The sequence below is a fragment of the Agelaius tricolor genome, unplaced genomic scaffold, assembly GCF_023055355.1.
Source record: "Agelaius tricolor isolate 1412-34295 unplaced genomic scaffold, bAgeTri1.0.p SCAF_53, whole genome shotgun sequence".
Lineage (NCBI taxonomy): Eukaryota > Metazoa > Chordata > Aves > Passeriformes > Icteridae > Agelaius > Agelaius tricolor.
The window spans coordinates 2,563,497-2,585,351 of record NW_027269313.1 but is presented as its reverse complement, the minus strand read 5'-3'; the positions used below and the strand labels follow the sequence as shown (position 1 = coordinate 2,585,351).

Genomic DNA, 21,855 nt, shown 5'->3' with positions numbered 1-21,855 from the left:
CTTGTTGATGAGCCTTAATATCCACAATAGCCAAACATCCAAAACCACATTTTCCTAACAAGTATTTTGCATTGTGCAGATTTTCAGCAGGATCAGTGTCTGTGAGGGAGCGGGAGCAGCCGAGGCAGAGCGGGATGGCGGAGCTGCGGGCCTGGGCAGGATCCAGGGAGTTCCGCAGGGCCCCAATCCGCACTGCGTCCCGCAGGGCCCCCACCAGCACTGCGATGCCCGTCAGGGTGACCCAGGGGTGCCAGGAGCAACAGGTGAGGGGCAGGTGTGGGGCTCTGCGGGTTGGCAGCGGGTGGGGGCTTGGCCATGGTGTTGGTGTCAGGTGCTGCTGAGCCCGCGGGACCTGTTGGGCAGGGCTGGGGCCCCACTGGTGCTCCAAGGGCCCCTCTGAGGCAGCTGCCCGGGGGAAGCGACTCACAGGGATGACACGGAGGAGGTGCCAGTGGAACTGGGAGCTTCTCTGATGGAAGTGACTCTCAGGGATGACACAGAGGAATGCCAGTGGAAGTCACATGTTCTCTGTGCTTTGACACTCAGGAAATTCATGCTCTGGGCATGGCGCATGGCCAAAATGTGTGGATTTCTTATGGTTACATGGTTGTACTGCACTCACTGAATATGTCAGGATAAAGGAAACTCTCTAAAATTGTTTTTTAGTATTAGGAGTAGCCATTACTTTATTCCTGGCTGTGATGCATAGTGGAGAACTCCAGCCACATGCACACCATTTCAAAGCTTTTCTAGTTATGATACACTTGTAGTAAACAAAGAAATTAATTTTCATTGGTTCTAAATTACAGAATTCCTTCCAAAGTTTAATATTCTATTATCTATTGAGTAGACATGGCTCCCTTCTCATGCTAATTAGTCCACAATTTTTAGTCCATTTATCATAGCATTTTAGATTTTATCTCAGCCAATTTTGCCTTCAGAATGAAGTAGTTGGATGGCAGTAGTTGTTTTTGCTAAAGGATATGCTCATGCCAATAGACATTTGTGATTTTTGAGTTCCAGTGGAATGTGTCACATACTGTACTAACTGAAGAGTTCAGCCAGGCACCCAAATTTTGTAACCTCTGACTAACTTAGGATAAACTATTTCCTATAACTTAGGATAAACTATTATACATCTATTGAAATAATTGCATTGAGAGCTGAGGAAAAGATAAAGGGTTTTGTTGTCTGTGACAGTGTTGAAATTCATCTTTTTGCAGTTAAAGTTGTTCTTGGAGCTGACTCCTGGATGTGCCTGCTTAGTAGCAAATAAATTCCAGTGTCAGGTGTTGCCCTGAATTTCAGATCTCTTTGTGAGCCTCTCTGAATTTTTTGCTTAGCACTGGCCATTTCACTTTTACTCAGGCACTTGATTTCAAGGGAAGCCTGTGCCTATAAATTTCCAGCAATTGGGAAAGGATGACTTGCTACTTGAAGGCCTGGCTGCATTAGAAGCTAAGTGAGGGTTGCGCTCTCAGGGCCATTTTGTAGCTGGCTGCTTTCAGAGGGAGAACTGTGTCAAAGCAGCCCTTTATGGTGATGTGACAGCAAACCTTTGCAAATGGAGCTCTTGTTGAAAATGGCGGGCATAGTTAATCAGCAGTAATGGAGAGTAGGCTGAAGATTTTACAGAAAATTTCTTTCTCATTTTAGCAAAATACCAGCGGGGAGTCACACAATGGAAGTGTGCAGGTTGTCAAATTGTACAACCCACTTGGAGGTATGGTTACCTTTCATATTTTGCTCAATGTCTGTAAGATTGTCAACTTGGTAATTCATTTTTGCAGCATTTTCATTGGAAAGGGGATCTCTTGTGTTCAGGACTCTCAGCTGGAGGTGGTTTGGCCTCAGGTCAGCCTTGCAGTCTCTTGTCACTGCATTTAGCCACTGGTTGGTTTTCCCCTGAGAAAGCCTGCCAGTCCTACCTTGTTCCCATACTGCTTGATGGGTTGGAATTTGGAGCATGGAGGTCAAGGTTTGGACCACCTTATGCACTTACATTCACAGACTTGGTAGCTAAGATTTTGGGTTTGGAGCACCTAGGCACTGCCATTATCCATTAAATCTAATTGGGAAATTGAAAGAAAATGACCTTGAGGAAGTTGCATAGAGAATTTCATAAGGTCTATATGGAAAACCATGCTTGATTTAATTGTTTGTCTGGGTCATTAATAAGTTTGCCAAAATTCTATGTTGGGTTTTTTCAAGGAAATTGAAAGGAAGATATTGATGTCATCTTGCCCACGGATTCCAACATTCCCCTCGAAGCACAATGTGCTTAGGAGGTGCCATTTGTATTAATCTGTTCTGAGTGCTGTTTCCCCAAGGGGCCTGGCTCCAGGCAGACACGAGGTGCACATTCCCCTTCCAGGCCCTCAGTGGTGCTGCCTGCAGCAGTGAGCTGAGCCAGGTCCAGCCAGCTGCCCTGAGCAAAACAGGCTCTCACCTGGCTGTGGCTGCAGTCACCTGCCTGCAGGGACATCCCTGCCCCTGCAAGTGCAGCTCTGTCCCCAAGAATCCTCCCGGGTACCTGTGGTCCTTGTCCAAATGCTTCCTGAGCTCTGCTGGACTTGGTGCCATGAGCCCACTAAGTTGTGGGGAGCCTTTCCCAATGCCTGACCACCCTCTGGGTGAAGAACTCTTACCTCATTTTCATCTTCATCTTTTGTTATGGTTTCAGGTACTTTTTGTTAGAAGTCATTCAGGGGTATGATTTTAGGAGGTGTTTTGCTTGAATGCTGTGGGAAGTTTCTGTATCTCCATCAGACTGAACTTCTCAAAACATTAGCAGTGCCTTCACTCTAGAACTGGCACGTTTACACTGTTCTATGGAATTGAAGTGTGTGATGTTTGTGCAATTAGGTTTGCAGGCCAAACTGAGAGAGGCATGGTCCAAGGAACAGCAAGTGGAGAAAGGCATTAAAAGTTGGACCTACATTGACAGATTGAAGGAGCGTGTCAAGAAAGGTCAGTCTCTGTGTGTGGCATGGAAGAGACAAAGCTCCTGGATTTCTCACCAGTACTCATGAAGTCTCCATCAGCCATGGAGCACGAGTTCCTGGTTTCAGAACAGTGCCTGGTGTGTCATATCCCCTCCCTCAACCTGCTGGCCACGCTTCCCCTGATGCAGCCCAGGACACGGTTGCCTTTCTGGGCTGCCAGCACACCTTGCCAGCTCATGCCCAGCCTCTGATCCAGCAGCACCTCCAAGTCCTCCCCACCTTCATCCCCAAGCGTGCCTGGGTGCCAGGGCATGTCCCAGACCCAAAGACGCAGCACTTTGCTCTTGCCCTGGTTGAACCTGATGAGGTTCCCAGGGCCCTACTGGCCAAGGTTTTCCACGTCCCTATGGATGGCATCCCAGGCCTCTGGTGTTGGCAAATTTGCTGAGGGTGCATTTAATCCCACTCTCCATGTCATTCTTGACATAGCTCCATGCTTGGGCTTAAAAATTGGGAAATCATATCTAAGCACCATGCATAAAAGTAATTCTTCATAAATATCACCCCTCCAATATCACTCACTCCTTTACCAGGTATTTTTAATGACTGTTTCTTCCTAATGCTTTACTGTTGTGTTCTTCGCTGATCCATAAATGCTGAACAAATAGAATTTCAACAGTGTCAGTACATCCTTTTGAATCAACTTCCTTGCCGTTTCCAACCCCCCATTTGACAATTTTTCCTCTGTTTTTCCTTTACTGAAGTGAAAATTCCCGAGCTCAGGAGAGCCCCACACAGCTCTCCAGACCTTGCTCCTGAGAGGAAGAGAACCATGCCCATGAACCCTGCCAAATTCTTCCAGAGACCTTTCAGGACTGTTTCTCAACATCCCATCAGAGATCGGCTGATTCATTTACTGGCTCTGAAGAATTACAAGAAGGCAGAGCTACTTTCTCACTTAGAGAGAGAGGGAATTGTGGAAAAGGACAAGGAATCCCTTGGAACGATCCTTCAGGAGGTGAGATCCTGGAGTTGCTGCTGGCAATGCTACCTCTTAGCTGTCTTACTTCAGGGTTTCAATCAGAAATTAAGGAGATGCTTAGGAAATGCTCCCTGTTTACATTTTTCCATCAGCTTGACCCAGTTTTCCCCCAACGGCAAGTCCATGTGAGGAAAGAAAGAAACCTTCCAAACTTCGGAGGCATTGTTGTTGTTTTTCTAGAATGGCTGGCAATGATACATTCTTTGTAATACTGTTGCTTCTCATGCCTTTTTTTAATCCTCACGCTTCTCCTTGCATGGTTTAACTGCTTCATGGAGTAACTTGACAGGGTGAAACTCTCAACTGGGTGAAACACTTAGCTGAGGCCCTTAAAATATCCTGGGACAAGTTTCAGAGGAGAGAATTTTGGTAGCTGCATAGGGCAGCATTTCACTTGAATGGAGTTGGTGGCCTCTCAATGGTACCTGGCTTCTGCTGGGATCCGTGGGGATTGCCTTCCAGGGAAGGGTGTTCCAGGCAAATCCCCCATGATAGAGGTGGTGGCCCAGCTTTGAGCACAGGGGTTCTTTGCTGTTGTGTGGATTGAGTCTTCAGCTTCCTTGGAACCCTATTATTATTCAGTGACTTTTCCGTTGTCCTTTTAGTTCTGCTGGTTTTCTTTATCACTTGATGTGCTTATTTCTTTATCATTCATACAATTGACATTGATTGCAGGATGCAGTGGCTGTTTCCTTCCTTTTTCAATACTCCCCATCCCTGTAGGCTGTTGCTGAATTATGCAAGCCTTAAGTAGCATCTCAAGTGGCAATATTGCCTTTTTAGCTATGAAAGAAGGGATTCTAGGATTTCAAAGCTCAGCTCCTTAGTGGGTAAGAGGTGAAAAAAATTTTACCTTTCTCTTTCTTTATGTCAATGTTTAAGGAGATTTTGAAGGAGTATTTTCTTGTTTGCAGTGTGAACTGCCTCAAGGTACTGGTTTGCATTCTGAAAGGCCTGTGTGAACAGCACTGAAAACTGTTATTCACCTTTTTCTCAACTTCAAAGGGAGGTGGTGTTGGTTTTGGGTATGGATGAAAAACCAGTTGGGTGAATTTGCTGAGCTTTTATACTCCCAGCCTTCCTTCTTCCAATACCGCCTTAGCTGTGCTTTTAAGAAGTGAATTCCTGATTCTGGGTATCTTGGTTACTTTTAAACTGTTGAAGTGTAGCCCTAGGCAGATTATCTCATACAAGTGTTCCATAGAAAGCTGAAGCTTCCTCTGAGCAAGCCCTTGAGAAAGAGAAGCACTTCTGTTTGCAGAGACAAATGCCAGCATCCTGTGGTGCGACATGGGATGGTGAAAACGTGCCCTGTTAGAGGCCCAGGCTGTGCTCTGCCATGGCAATGCAGCTGGGTGAAACAAGAGGGCAGCCGGAGTCCTCCTGAGGGTGGAAAAATAGGGATTTGCCCATGGAGATGATGTTCTTCATGTCCTACTCAAAAGAAAAGGAAACAGAAAGGAAAAACCTGGCCTGTCCATGTATTTCAAATGGGGAAGACTGAGACTTCTGGCATAATGTACTTTGACTCTCAAAGCTGTGTTAAAGACCAAAACTCCTGGATCCCTGTTGCAGGGAGAGGTTTTTGTAGTGTCCATTTCCTCCTTTGCTTACAGCAGTTAGGCATTTACTTACATCCAAATTTCTACAGCCCAAATGGACCACGCCTGTTAAATCTTGTTGCCTCTTACATGTCAGCTGCTCTGTTCTTCACATTGAACAAAAGTCCTGGAAATCTGGTGCGAGATTTCCTTTTCAGCTTTGCTTTAGCTTTGCAGTACCAGTCTTACATGTGTAGTCTGCCTTCAGGTGTAATGAACATGTATGTTTGAATTGTCTGTCCTTAGGTAGCCAACCTGGATGCAAATGAGGATTCTTTCAGTCTGAAGGAACATTTCTTTAAAGACATTCAGGAAGATTGGCCTGGCTACAGTGAAAGGGATAGACAGACATTGGAGGTGACCCTTTCTCAGTAAGTTCATTCAGGACAACAAGCATTTCAGAAAACCCTCTGGGGAAATGAAGGTCTGTTTTACCTCTGAGGGAAGAGCCATGATGCCATGACTGTTGATATTTTTGCCTTGTAATGTGAAATGTTGGACCATGCTTACAGAAAAGCAGCTGCATCTCAGAATGCCACCAGTACCAGCCCGTCACCATCTCTGGGACCTTCTGAAAGAGATCCTCCACCCAGAACTGCTCAGGTATTTTGTGAATATTTTAAACCTTCTCCACCATGTCTGGTGTTCTATCCCACTTGCTCTTGATGTCCAAGCTGTGATGTGAAGCAGTACTGTTGTCTTTATATCATATGAACCTGGAGCATGCACTTCTAATGGGATTCCTCTATGCTTTTCAAGATGGTTGCAATGTCAAAGCCTGCAACAAGCTTGCACACATGCCTTGTTTCTCATGGTGCATAGGGAACTCTGCTAAGGACAAGATGTGGACATGTTTTTGGTTCTTGGCCGTGTCTGTGCGGGCTTCTTGATGATATGGCAGCTCTAGTACTTGAAACATGCACAGACACGCCAGTGCTACTGTTTGAAGAGAAATCTTAGGGAAGTCAGGAATAAGGACAAATTCCAGGAGTGAGGCATTTGTAGGAAACTTGTTTTTCTCTCCTCAGCAGCACTTAGGCCCCCATTTTTGTTCCATGGGTGAGGAGGGAACTCTGGAGTCATGAGGGAATGCCTTGGACTTGTCAGGCTTAAAATCAAGACATGGCCTGTTTTCTTAGCAACACAAGAGGGCAAGGCAAACCCTTTGAAAGTATCTTGGAAAATGCTGCATAAAAGATTCCTTTTCTATACCTTAAAGAATTCCCTTTAAACAGAGGAGGGAGGACACAGCTCTGCCTTCCCCTTCTCTCTGTTGTTATCATCTCTGCTCTGGACACGCTGTGACCGGCAGCCACCGGCGGCTTCTTGGGGCATCTTTAGGGAATGGTGTGGGTGTGTGACAGCAAGAGCTGAGTGTGTTCCTGGCGTGTCTAGGCAGAAACAGGGAGCAAGATAAAACCAACCTGAGCTCCCCGTTTTGGGGAAGCCTTTGACAGAGGTGCTGAAGGGAGTGTCTTTCTCCCAAAGCCTGTGAGCCACAGAGCAGGAGAAAGACTTGCTGAATACTCAGGGGAGAAAGTAGGATCGAAATAGAGAACATTTTTAGCTGCAGCAGCTCCTCATACTGTAGGTCTTTTTAGGTAAGAAAGATGTTTTTTCAGCCATTGCCAGTTCAGAAACGCTGCTTTTTCAGAATGGGAGCAAAACTAATTGGGATCATCTTTGCAGAAACGACCTCTGGCTTCTGACTTTCTCCATCCTGTGATGAGCAAGAAGCAGAGGATTGACCAAGAGCCCAGTGATGTCCAGCCAGCAGCTGGTGGCCACGCTCCTTCTTCCTTGGACCTGCCTTCCACATCCTGCTCAACTTTGAACCTGCCTCCAAGTGTCAGCTCCCTTTCAACCTCCACCCCTGAAGAAAAAACAAAAAAGTAGCATTCAGACACATTCTGGATTCCCAGGGTCTGCCAGGGTGCAGGGGAAGACTCCCAAATCCAAAGGTGAGAAAAGAGGATTAAACAGGGTGTCAAACATCCCACGCTTTGAATTTTTATAAAATGCTTGCCATGATCAAAGCCAAAGAGATGAGCAGAGAGCACAGGATCCAGGCAGAAAAGGAGTCACACAATCCAAGTGCCAAGGGTATTAAACAGAGGGACCACTTTTAGGTATGCTTCCATTTAATTTTTACTGGATATTTGTATGATTCTTTAGTCTTATCCAGCCTCTCATCCACCAACACCTCCAAGTCCTCCCCACCTTCATCCCCAAGCCTGTCTCTGGTGCCAGGGCATGTCACAAACTCAAAGATGCAGCACTTTGCACTTGCCCTGGCTGAATCTGATGAGGTTCCCAAGGCCCCAGTTTCCAAGCTTGTCCTCATCTCTCTGGATGGCATCCCAGGACTCTGGTGTTGGCAAACTTGCTGAGAGTGCATTTAATCCCACTGTCCATGTCATTGTTGACACAGCTCCATGCTTGAGTTTACAAAATGGGGAAATCATATAAAAGCAGCATGCATAAAAAGAATTTTTCACAAAAAGCTCCCATCCAGTATCACTCCTTTACCAGCTTTTAATGACTGTTTCTTTTTATTTCTTCACTATTTGGATTCTTGTAGACCTGTGAATGCCGAACCATTAGAGGTTCAACAGCCTTGGTACACCCTTTTGTCCCAACATCTTTGTCTTCTCCAGACGTCCAGTTTGAACTGTTTGTTTCTGGTTTTCCCTCCCTTTAGGAGAAAAAGCAGAGGTGAGAGGAGCCCAAGAAAACAATTCAGGGCCTGTGCCTGAGAAGAAGAGGATGATGCCTGTGAGGCTTGCAGACATCGACTGGAGCGGCTGCGCTGCTGTTTACGGCCGGCCCTACAGGGACAGGGTGATTCATTTACTTGCCCTGAGGGATTACAAGGAGCCAGAGTTGCTTGCTCGGCTGCAGAGAGATGGAGTCAGGCCCAAGGACAAGGATTCCCTTGGAAAGATCCTTCAGCAGGTGAGATCTTGGAGCCTGCGCCAGCAATTCTTCCATCATGCTGTTCTGCTGTTCATAATTGTACTACTTCCTCACCTGTTCAAATTAGAGGCTTTTCCAATTCTCCTTTGAGTTAAGTTCCACTGCTTTTTCTTTCTGATAGGCATTCGTAAGAGGAATAACCATGGAAAGATGCAGTAGCTCCTTCTTTCCTATTTAAAAATTCCCCATAGCCATAGGCGGTTGCTGAATTATGCAAGCATTATTATATTAAATAGGATTATTTCCTCCATGGCTAAGAAAAAGCGTTGTGGAACCTAGTCAAAGAACTCAAATTCAATGTGGATGCAGATTCAGTTGATCCCACAGTGACTTTTGAGAACTCATTCCCTGAACCTGGGCAGTTTGTTGCTGGGTTTGCCCAGGGCAGTGGCCAGGCTTTTTCACCCTGAAGACATTCTCAATATAATGAGACCCATGTTCTGCCATCCCAGCTGAAGTAGCTCCTTTAGATTGCTGTAGTTTGCATATAGGTGGAATGAACATTTGTTTTCCTGAATGTCTGCCTGTAGGTAGCCAACCTGAATGCAAAGGATAATTCCTTCAGTCTGAAGGAACATCTGTTCCAAACCCTTCAGACTGATTGGCCTGGCTACAGTAAAATCGATAGAGAGAATTTGAGGGTGATACTTTCTAGGTAAGTTCAGTCTTTTGGGGAAGGAAAAGAGCCTTTTCAGAAAAAGCCCAGGGAAATGAAGCCAGGATTCTTAGAATATGCTGCCCCAGCAGAGGCCCATCACAGTGATGGAATCCAACTCCTGGCCCTGCACAGGACACCACAGGCATCACACCCTGTACCCAAGAGTGTTGTCCAAACTCTTCTTGAGCTCTTGGTGCAGTGGCCACTGGCCTGGAGAGCCTGTTGCAGGGCTCAAGCTCCCTCTGGGGCACAAATATTTTCCTGATATCCTGCCTAAAGCTCCCTCAACGCAGCTTCATGCTGCTTCCTTGAGACCTGACACTGAAGGACTCTGTTTTCTATACAAGGAAACAACTATGACAGTTGATATTTAGGCCTTGTAACATGAAATATTGGACCATCCATGCAGAAAATCAGCTCCATCTCAGAACCTCACCAGCAGCAGCCAAGCAACATCTCCAGGGCCTTCTGAGAGAGATGCTCCAGCAAGACCTGCTCAGGTATTTTGTGCATTTTTAACATTCTGGACTGTAGAGTAAATTTCAGCAGACTTGCTGGTGGTGTAAAAGCTGTGATGGAATGTGCAGGAGCAGGCCTAAGCATCTTTTGCCTCAGACATTCTGAGTGCTGTGACAGGAAGGGTGTGACAAGAAGAGAGGATCCTGCAGGGGTGGAGCAGCATTGTCCTGAGCCAACTTTCTGCTCTGCCTGGAGACTTGAGCTCAGTCCCCAGCCTCAACTCATTCCCTGGAGAAGGGCTCCAAGGGCTGGCTCTTCATGTGTGACAGAACTGCATAAAAAATCTCCTGTGCATTGGAGGCTGCATGAGGCGGAGGCAGATGGGGCCCTCTCACTGCCTTCTCCCTTCTCCCTCTGTCTCTCTGTCCCTCTCATTGTTGACCCCAGCTCTGCACTATCCACATGGCTGGACAAAGCACAGGATCTACAGAATGGTGATATTCCCTCAGTCCCTGCTCTGCCTTAATTTCTCTCCTCCCTCCCTGTGCCTGGGCACAGCATGGCTGTCCTGTTCTGCTCCATCCTTGGCCCTGAGCTTTGCTGTGCTTGTGGGGAGCTTGTGGCCGTGTGCTGTGCCTTGTGAGGCAGCACCTTTGGGAAGCTCCTTGGGAGGAGCTGAGAGATGAGTAAAGGGCCCTGAGCAACAGGAAGGGCTTGTTGGGAACCACTTGTGAAACTCTCTTGTACAAATGGAAGGGCTTGTAAGCCAACAGCTTTTGAGTCTGCAGAGTGGGGAGCCTGCTGGATTTAAGACAGCTGTACCTAAAAGCACAAGAGTTTCTTGACATGTGGCTGCTGTCTGTGTTCATCCTGATGGGAATTCACAACCAACCATCACACCCTGTACTGCTGGGTTGTAATAGTGATGCAATAATCTTCTTTTTAACACATAAAACTCTAAAACAGCCAGGTTCCTCTTTAATAAATCATGTGGGTGTGTGACAGCAAAAGCTGAGTCTTTTCCTGGTGTGTGCAAGCAGTAATTGGGATGTAGACAAAACTTACTGGGCATCCCCATTTTGGGGAGGCTTTGCTGGAGCTGCTGAAGGGAGTGTCTACTTCCCAAAGCCTTTTAGCAGTAGATTTGGAGAAGGACTTGCTAAGTCCTAAGATGAGACAGTAGGAATGTAGCAGAGCAAATATTTTCCTGCAGGTCATCCATGTTTGACAGCTAGTTTGAATTAAAATGATGTCTTTTCAACCTTTGCCAGTTCCCAAATGCTGCTTTTTTAGAATGGGAGAAAAGCTGATCCTGATCACAGATGAATGAATTATTTTGCTGTTGTTGCAGAAACGGCCTCAGGCTTCTGGCCTGACCAGTCCTGTGAGGAGCAAGAAGCAAAGGATGGAGCAGTAGCCCAGTTACATCCAGGCAGCAGCTGGTGGCCACTCTTCTTCCTGGCTGCTGCCTTTGACATCCCATTCTACTTCCGACCTGTCTCCAAGTCTGGGCTCCATTTCCCCTGCACCCTTAAGGTTTCAAGAAAAAGACAAATTTGGAGTTCTAGAATGCCAGCCCTTGTGTGCAGATGACTACCATGTGCAAAGAGATGTGAAGAGAGCTGGGGGTCTGAATCAGCACTGTCCCTTGGATTTCAATGAAGGTATTAATGTGCTGCTTTTCCTAACTCCAGTGTGGATACCAGTGGAGTAAAATTTGATTATTAAGAGAAGCCTCTGTATGGTGCAAGCAAGGCCATATTTCAGAGTTAATACTACAGACATTATTTACAAGTAAATGTGAACTAGGGAGATAGAAAGAATAAAGGAGGAGGTGGGCCAGGTGGGGGGAAGTGCTGAGATGAACACCGAGGTGGGTTAGGCCCGGACGGGCCCTCCCTTCCTGCAGTGCAGTTGCACAGGCTCAGCTGCAGCAGTGGTGCTGCATCCCCTCATCGAATTTGCAGCGCAGGAGGGGAGGGAGAAGTGTGTGTGTGTGTGTGTGGTACAAAAGACTGGAAATTGCTCCCAGCTTGTGTCAGAGCAGGGATGTTGGCAAGGGCAGTCAGGCCTCCTGCGGCTCTGGGGCTCTGGGGCAGCTGCGGCCTTTGGAGCAGGCGCGGCAGGGCCCTGGGTCACACTGGATACAGCCAGGGATGCTCCGTGCAAGGCTGAGGGCAAGGCTGGCCCTGCAGAGGAGCAGTGCAGTCAGGCCTGTGCTGGGGCTCTTGCCAGCAAATGTCACTGGGCAGAAGGCAGCAGTGCAGGCTACTGCTTCTCAGGTGCCTTCCAAAATGCTGCAAGGCATCTGTAGTTTTCTTTTCAAACTTATCCTGCACATCAGAAATGTGCATGTAGCCTGGGATGCATCTTTGGCACAGGTTGTTTTCAGTCCTGGTATTGCATTTCATCTTGTTAAAGATTTACTGCCTATAAATATTAATATCAGGATGGTTTAAATTGTTTATTCCCATGGGGAGGGAGATTTTATCATCCAAAAAGAACCAGGTCTTCAGGCCCAGAGGAGCAGAAGCATTGGTGTGAGAGTCTTGAGAAGCGGTATCTATTGTTCTCATTGGCACTTCATCTTGGATTTGTATCTTGAGCTTGATGAACCTCATGCCTGTTGATTTGAGGGAGAAGGGAATGAAGAAGGTTTGACTTCCATCAGTGGCTTTAGGCATTAATGAGTTTTGGCCTCCTTAGGAGTTGATGTGTTTTGGGTTGTTGTTGTTGTGGTTTCAGACTTGTCTAGAGTTTGGTTTTAGGTCTGTATTACAACAGCCTCAGTTTGCAAACTTCCCAGAAGGATGGTGGCTCATAGAGAAAAATAGCTCAAATGTCAAACTGAGAGTATTTGTACTGTTTTACATGAATAAAACAAACTGGCCAGGCTTGGTAACCTCTGAATGTGCCTCCAGGCTCTTTTAAAGGAAAGATCATGAAATTCTAAACTCTGCGGAAATGTTGGCATGCCCTAATTTTCTTTTGATTTCTCTTTCCCAGGGTAGTCCCAGCTACTCTGAGATGAACAGCAGGTGCCAGTACCTCCACAAGAAGCTGATCCACATTGAGCAATGAGTGTCTGAATTTGGCCAGCAGCAAGAGAAGTCCTGGCACCGGTCATCTGCATCAGCAAGGGAACATCTCTGAACTCCAGCTTTTATATTTTAAAAGAAGATTAGTTGTTTTAGGGTTCTTCAAGTTAGCAATGAGGAGATGATTATTTGTTAAAAATGTAGGATTAGTTCTTATAAGGTTATAGAATTAGTATTGAACTTTAGTAATAAAGAAGTTGCATGATTGTTAACTCCTTTGCTTATTGTCACTTATATCATATTGGGAATGTCTTTCTTCTGGTCAGTTCTTCTCTTCAAGACTTAGGTTTGCCCATGGAATGAGTTTTATCAGTAGAGGATGGAAGCCCATAACCTCCACTGTGAAGTTGTGCACATTTTAAGAAAAGATTGCAGCAAATAGAAATTCTTTATGATTAGAAGAAGCCTGTTTTCCGACCTTTCTTGTTAATTTAAGATCTTTGCCTGAAGTGGTGGACGGTGTAGAGGTTTGGACAAGCCCCTCCCACAATCACCTTGTTCTGGAGGGTTACAGAGGAGTGCACATGGGCTGCTCTAAGGTCTCAGCTGAGGCAGCTCTCAGGACTGCTTGTAAATCATGACCTCACCTTGTCAGTGAGCCAAGGAATATTCAGATCTTTGCAAGAGTTTTCTAAAACAGATGGAGAAGTGTTGGAGGCAAGGAATTCAATGGGTTTTAAACAGAAATTGGGTTCAGGTGTCCCTATGGAAATGCTGTCCATTTCTTTGCATATTATAAACTGCTCTGTCTCAACCAGCCTTTCTAGAGAGACACAGATGTTGGTTCCTGCACAGACCTATGGGGACTGATGCTGGCAAGGAGGCCTGTTCACAGACACGAACAGGACTGGGCTGCTGTGGAAAGTGCCTCCAGCTGTTTTATTTTTCAGTATCAGTCTCATTACATGATTATGACAATGGGAAGATGCTAGCAGCTCACATTCCAGGCAGCAGGCCAGAATACTTAATGTTACAACTTACTTTATAAGCTTCTTGTCCAATCACACAAAGCAAAAGCATATTGGCAGTAGTTCAATCCAATCACCATAAGCACATGTGCCTTTGGTTAAAACAATGCTTGCTTATTTGGAATACAATACCTACTTGTAAGCCTTCAAACACAACGCACAGAGCTCCATTATTAAGCTTTAACCTTCCTAATATCTTGCTAGATAAGCTTTCTGCAACTTAGAGAGCTATTCAGACAAGCATTAATACACAGGCCATTGTTCTATTTGCCCTTGCTTTTTCTACAGTTTAAATAATTTTTCTGCTATCTCATGGCTGCTGCTTTAGCTCTACTCACAGTTCTGCTGTATCTATCCTTTTGCAGCTATCCCCAAAACCCTCTGATTTTGTGGATTCCCACAGGGACTTTGAAGTCAAGTCCTTTTCCTAAGTTTCCTGCCATTTATTTATTTAGCTGAAATGGTAGACCAGTTATCAGCAAAGCCATAACCTCTTTTGGGGAAAAACAGGAAACTGAAGGAGGATAACATTTGGGAAGACTCAGTAGGACTGTGAATGCTTCTTTCTTCCTTGGAGAGTATGCTACCAATTCCTGAATTGTTTCCATGCAATGATGTTGAGCCCTCATACCTGAGAGACCTTGAGGTGTTTTGTGATTGAACAGCTGAGCCATCGTTGCCCTTCTGTTCTCTTTCAAGTGAAGTTCATCAAAATGTCACCTCTTAAACGCTGAAATTTGGGTCCATTTTTGCCAGGATCAGGGGTTGCTCCTACAGCTCTGCAGTGCAGCAGCCCCAGGAACGCTGCCATGGGGGACATGGGGTGAATTGTGCTGGGGAACTGTGGGAACCCAGGAAATTCCTCTGGCTGCCCTGGAGGACTGCAGACCCTGTCAGGGGGCTCAGAGACCTTGGCCCAGAGCCCAAGACCCCAGTGCCTTTGATTTAGCTCTTGGAAAAAACCATTACCAACCTTGTATGAAGAATTACAAGCCACGAAAGTTAAAGTAGAAGGATAGTGAATTTATCACAGGGTAGAAAAACGGATTTTTGGGGTTTTTAGAATGGGGGTTCAGGGGGCAAGATGGAGGAATCTGGGCGTGTCCAGCCTTTCTCCTTCTTCTTCTTGGCCTCCAACTTCTGCTGTGATGTTGGCACTTTTAGATCGGCTTAGAGTAGAAACGCACTGTCTAACCTAGATGATCAATATTGGAAAGTAATTGTAAATATTGTACACGTAGTTTTTAGTATAAAAAGATAACACCGCCCAGGTGCAGGCAGAGTGCCTTGGACTGTCTTGCTGAGTGGACCTTGGCAGGACAGGAGAAAGAATTTTATAGATAAGATACAATAAACAACCTTGAGAATGAGAAATGAGGAGCTCTGACTCCTTCTTCAACCGCCAGGCAGGGAAAAGAGACTTTCTAACTCTTCTTGGGGTCACTCTGACTAGCGAGAGACCCTGAGAGGGAGCCCCCAGTTGGCCTGGGGGCTGCTGCTGGTTGACAGAGCAAGCAAGAGTGCTGCTGGCCAAAGGGTGAGCTGAGAATGAGGATTTTTCATGGTGACCCCTTCATGACTGATCTTTCCTTTTATGGAATTTCTTCTAACTAATTCTACACATCATAAAAAAGTTATATTTCCATGCTTTTACAAGTCTAATCTTCATGTTCTCAGCTGTTTCTATTTTCCCCTCCAGTTCCTTGTGTGTTGTGGCTGTCTTCTCTAGGGGGCAGGTGTATCAATATCCTGGTCCCATCCCCTTTTATTGTTGCAGGAGTACGTGGGAACACTTCAAATGGTCCTTTCCACTTTTCTTTAAGTGCCTTGTTGCTGTGCTTTCTGACATAGACACTGTCCCCAGGTTGATGAGGATGTACCAGGGCATCCAAAGTCATCAGGGATGGTCATACCCAAAGTTTCAGCAGAGATGAGAGCACTTTCACCAAGATGGTAAAAAAGGACTTCAATTATTGTTTCCTATCACATGACTGCCTCTATCTAGAAGGGATAGGAACTTGGTAAGGTCTTCCATAGAACATTTCATGTGGGATGACTTTTTCTTTAAAAGCCACTGGAATTCTGATCCTCTGAAGTGGCAGGGGAAGCACTTTTGCCCACTTTAGTGAGGTTTCCTGGAAAATTTTACTCATTTCTCTCTTTCGACTGTGATTTTTTCTCTCAGTCTTGATGCTGGGATAAGACCTCCATGAGCAGAGTAGGTCTCATTTAACTGGGAGTGTTTTGCATAAATTTTGTACACTTTCAGCTATGAAATGAGAATCTTAATCTGCTGGCATTCCAAAAGGAATCCTTAATTAGAGTACTATTGATTTTTGACTAGAGGTATTTCTCTAGCTTTGTTGATGGGACAAGGAAAAACCTCTGGCCATGCAGAAAATGTGTCCACTAAACCCAATAAGTATTTATATGTACTTTTTATTAACTCAGAAAATTGTCCTTGTCATTAATATCTGGTACTATTTCCCTGTTTTGGGATGCCTAAGGGAAGTCTTTTGTAAAACTGTGCATTGATCTATAAGCAGAGTTTACATTTCAGTTGTCACTGTCCTTGTCAGCCTAACACTAAGGAGCTGCCTTTCCAAATTGTGTCCTGTACTTTCAATACCCCAACGGGTTTCTTTGTCTTCTCTAGTTTATGTCATTATTGCTTGAGGCACTCTAACTTGTTGATTTGTTGAAACCTACCACCCTGTAAGACTGAATCAGAAATTTAAGGATTTTGCTGAATGATTGTTTTCATCATGCTGTTCTGGGTCTGATTTGGAAGGGTTCACAGCTTTGGAAAGAATTGCCAAGCAGATGCTTTGTTCTGCCACCTCTCTAGCAGTTTGGTCTGCTCATCAGTCTCCTGGGCTTGTCTGAACTGCTGAGCTTTGCAGTGCATTATTGCTACTTCAGCAGGGAACTGGATGCTCCCAAAGCTGTCCCTGTTTGATTGGAGATGCTGATTCCTTGCAGAAAGATTGAGGAGCAGAGCAGGGTCAAGACAGTGGCTGTCCATAGCACCACATCTTTTGTTCCAGGAGTAGCCCCTGTTACTTCAGGAAAACCAGTGAGCTCCTTTTTGCTCTACACCAGACATAACCATGTGTGGCACATAAACTGACATTTTTTTCCCATTTACTTTCACACCTATTCTATCAATCAGGACTGTGGTGGCTCCTGCTCTGAGGTGCACTGGCCACCCCTTGGAGACAATGTTTTCTTAGGTGTTCTTCTAAGAATAATGCTTTTTTCCACAGGGTTCTTTCCTGCATTCCCAATCTTTGAGATAAATATGGAGTTACTGTGCAAGGCCAAGGCACTCATGTATGAACAGTGCAAAGGGATCAGTCAAATCAGGTATCTCCACTGCAGAGGCTGTCATCAATGTCTTTTTAAGATATGGAAAGGCTGTTGGACATATTGGAGTCCGCTATAACACCTGATGGGATTCCTTTCATGGTTCATACAAAGGCTTTTCCAACAGTCCCTAACTGGGGATCCATAACCATCACAATCCAGTCATTCCCAAAAAGGGACAGAGTTGTTTTACAGATGTCGGCTCTGATGTTTGAGGAAGTGCTTCCTTCCTTTCTGTCCCTAAAATGAACTTTCCTTGTGAGTGTGGCAGCCAGGAAAGCAAACATGGGCAGATATGGACATGGTCTTGAAGACAAAGACAAGACTTGGTGACATGGGAAATGAGCTTTGGATGGTAATATTCAAGCCATTTTCAATGCCATGCTTTTATTCCCTCTGCCTGTAATGGGTTCTTTGTTGCCAGCTGCCTGAAATCAGGAGTAAGCTTGGGTATGGGGAAAAGGGAAAGTAAAATGATCAAAAGCTGAGTATAAAATATTTTTCCAGATGCGTCAGTAATTTCAATGGTCACTTGCAGTCAGCACAACTGTCAGCCTGGAATTGTGTTCATGGTCCTCCCTGGTCTTTCCATGTCAGCTCCTGCTGCAGAGCAGCCAGGGGGCCTGGGCATGCTGCTGGCGTGTTTCCTTTGAGGAGGCTGGGATGAGGAAAGGTCGGGGGTTGTGTCAAAGAGATGATATTTGAGTGCCTGTGTACGTGCTGGAAGCCTCACAGACTGATGGGCCCATGACAGGATTGCCCAGAGCTGTCAGGGCTGCACATTGCTGCCCTGGTGAGAGGTGTTCAGCTGCTCCTTTGCCTCAGAGAGAGCCAAGTGCAGCACTTCTGTGCAGAAACACTTCATTAGCCCTGGTTTGCACAGCTGCAGCTACTGGGCTTGGTGGGGTGCCCCTTTCTGCACTTGGGAATGAGCAGAGTCAGTGATGGGACAGGGCAGGGCATTCCCTACCAGTGCCCATTGTGAAATCCCTCTGCCCCCACTGTGTCACGTCCCGCTCCTCAGTGACATCCCAGCCAGCCTGGAACATGGAACTCCCCGTTTCCAAGGACACGTGGCCATTGTCACCGTCACAGGGCAGGACTGCTCAGAGCCTTCGGTGGCTGCAGTGAGAGCGGAGGTGTCAGAGGCACAGTGAGTGTTGTTCCAGCTTGGCTGGTTCCAGCACCCATTGTTCAAGAGGCCGATCCACCCAGTGAGTGGAGGTAATTATTTACAGTTCTGTGCTTTGAGGGCTTTGAGGTTATGTGTGCAATGCTTCCCAAATGCCTTTGCTAAGAGGCAAAGGGCAATTCCCAAGTGCAGAGCTGTTTCCAACCCCATCCTGCCACGTTAATGAGGAGCACTGGGTTTTGGCTGCAGGGTATTGGAGCCTTAGTGCCAGTAAGCCCTAGAGAATGGAATTGGCTTTCCTGCTGACAAGAGTGCAGGCACTCATTGGAACTTTGGGCCTCTGGAATTGGCAGGGAAGTGGGGATAAAAGCATGGCATGAGAAGAACTTCTGCTTTCTTCTTTCTTTCTTGTTAGAATCTCGGTGTTGATTTCTCTCAAGCTGTTGTCTTTTGTGAAGCTGCAGCTGTTGTTGCATGTCTTGAACGGCTGTGCAGATGCCTCCTCATGCCTTCAAATAAGAAAAGCTGAGCTGGGGCTCACACTGTGGGAATGCACAACCACTAGAATACAGTGGCCATTCCCTCTTTCTGAACACCGGGACTGTATAGTGTGGAGGTCGTGTCTGACCTATTATTAAATTTTGTTGCTTCTTGAATGTAATTTGATGTGAGAATAACGCTCTGAAGGACTTTTTCAAGACTGTCAAAGTGGGATCTTTTTACCTTTAAATGATCTCCTAAAGAAGAGTGTCAAAATTCCGCTTCTCTGCAGGAACAAGAAGAGAGACTTCCATTGCCTCCACATGCTCTGCAAGAAGTGACCAACCAGACTACTTGAGGTGAGTAAAATAGTGATTAAATCTTGCCTCTCTGAGTGGGGTGCAGTGTCAAGCTCTTTCATGGGCTGAAAGGATGAGTTTGAGCAGGTTTAGTTGGGCCTGGAAGGCTCAGAGCAGAGATGAACACCGACATGGGTTAGGCCCGGACGGGCCCTCCCTTCCTGCAGTGCAGTTGCACAGGCTCAGCTGCAGCAGTGGTGCTGCATCCCCTCATCGAATTTGCAGCGCAGGAGGGGAGGGAGAAGTGTGTGTGTGTGTGGTACAAAAGACTGGAAATTGCTCCCAGCCTGTGTCAGAGCAGGGATGTTGGCAAGGGCAGTCGGGGCTCCTGCGGCTCTGGGGCTCTGGGGCAGCTGCGGCCTTTGGAGCAGGCGCGGCAGGGCCCTGGGTCAGACTGCTCTGCTGCCTCCCAAAATATTGCAAGGCATCTGCAATTTTCTTTTCAAACTTATCATGCAGACTAATTAGGTGCATCTGGCCTGGGATGCATCCTTGGCACAAGTTGTTTTCAGTCCTGGTACTGAATTTCAACTAGTTAAAAATTTACTCAGGATGGTCTGAAATGTTTATTCCCATGTTAAAGGTGTTAGTGTCATCCAAAAGGAACCAGATCTTCAGGCCTAGAGGAGCAGAAGCATTGGTGTGAGCGTGTTGGGAAGTGGCATCTCTTATTTTCATTGACACTTCATTTGGATTTGTATCATGAGCTTGATAAACCTCATGCCTGTTGATTTGAGGGAGAAGGGAATGAAGAAGGTTTGACTCCCATCAGTGGCTTTAAGCTTTAATGAATTTTGCCCTTCCTAGGAGGAGATATGGTTTGGGTAGTAGTTGTAGTTTTAGGCTGACATAGAGATTGTTTTTGTGGCTGTGTTACCAATGCCTCAGTTTCATGGTCAGTGATGTAACTGCTGTCTGCTTGAAGAATCCAATATTATCATTAACTCTGCCATTAGACAGACAAGAATGTAGCCCTAAAGTCCAACTCTGTGCACTCAACTGCATAAATGCCTTCTCTGACAAATATGTTTTAGAGATGTATCATCACAAATAAATTAACTAAATTAAGCTTTTCCTACAGAGGAAGAGATTATAATTTAGTGATGTATCTCCTCTTTCTGAAGCTGCTGTGTTTGTTTGTCCTTTGACATTTGAAATGAGGGCAAATGTTTTCTAAATGTGCTCCACGTGCTAATGAACAAAACCTCCACAATGTAAGCTGTTAGTAATTAAGTGTCATAGAAATCTGAAAGATTCCTGAGTTACCTGACTGCATTCTCTTGAAGAACATGAGCTTGAAAGCAGAAACTGTCAGTCCCAGAGCAACTGACTCAAAGCTTAGGTGTCTGTGTTTGACATTACCCTGTGCTTGGTGTAAAATTACAGATGTGTTTTATGGACTAGAAACATACTGGAATGTTCTCCTTGAGTTTACTCATAGAAAAATGTTCTCATTTTTCCCATTAGAAAATACGTAGCCATTGTCTCCTTGGAGCAACGCCAGCGCTAGAAGGATGACTTCAATGCAGAGTATGAGGAATACCGGAATTTACATTCTCTGATTGACAAGACCACAAAGAAGTACAGACAGTTTCAGGAGCAATGGAAGTCTCTGACTCCAGGCTCTGAAGCCTATCAGGTAAAGACGGATAAAAACATGAAGACTGTGCTTCATCATCACTGCAGTGTTTTGGATTCTCTGGAACTGCTCAGTGAGACAAAGGAACTGTGGGATTGGCATATATGCTGAGACACTGCTTGGGCTGGGTCTGATTTTTGCCAGACCCTGCCCAAAACACCTTTTTTGAGCTTTCTATGAAGAAACAGTAAGGAGAGAGGTGTCTCAAACAGAGTCTTAGAGCATGTGCTCCTCCTGTTGCCCATTGTGAGGCTTAATCGCAGATCTTGGGTGATGCTGGGAGATGGAGATTAGTTTTTGCAAATGTCCCACTCTTGAGACCAAATTTGGCAATGCCTTTTTCAAAGACATTTGGGTAGAGACCAAAGAGACCACTCTTCTGGGAGTGGAAGATGACAGAGAAGAAAATCTCTAGAATCAGACTGATTGTATTTTTAGTGTTTTACCAAAGTTTGCATTTTATGGTGGTGGTGAAACATTCCTCATATTTTTCTCTTGTAGATGCTGCATCATCGAATCCTAGCACATTATCAGCAGTTACAACAGGTACTTGTGACACCAGAGCTGCAGGGCCATGGTAACTGCTGAGTCTGCCTCAAGGCTTTTTTAAAGCAAAGGACATCAGACTCCAGACTCTGCAGAAGTGTTTGCATGCCCTAATTTTCTTTTGCTTTCTCCTTCACAGGGTAGCCCCAGCTACTCTGAAATGAAGAGCAGGTGCCTGTACCTCCACAACAAGCTGGCCCATATTCAGAGCCGCATTTCTGAATATGACCAGCAGTGAGTGGAGTCCTGGCATCAGGCATCTGCTTCAGCCCGGTGAAATCTGCGAACCCAGGATTTTTTATTTCAGCTAGAAGATTAGGTTTTTAGGATATTAAAGTTAGTATCGGACAGTAGCACTGAGCAGTAGATTATTTCTTAAAAATGTAGGATTAGTTCAAAGAAGTTTAGTAAGTTTAAGAAGTGGAAAGATGATAGTATTGAACATTAACAATAAAGAAATCTCACTATTTGTAATTCTTTCTCTCATTGCTTGTATCATTTTTGGAGTGGGTTTCTTCTGGTCAATTCTGTTCTTGAAGTTTTATGTTTGTCCACTGAAATAAATTTATCAGTAGAGGGAGTAAGC

General features: G+C 45.5%; 1 pseudogene; it reads left to right on the top strand.

Moving 5' to 3' along the window:
• The first annotated feature begins 7,615 nt into the window (after nt 1–7,615).
• Nucleotides 7,616–21,546, top strand: LOC139604600 (RNA polymerase II elongation factor ELL2-like; annotated as a pseudogene).
• Nucleotides 21,547–21,855: the final 309 nt, after the last annotated feature.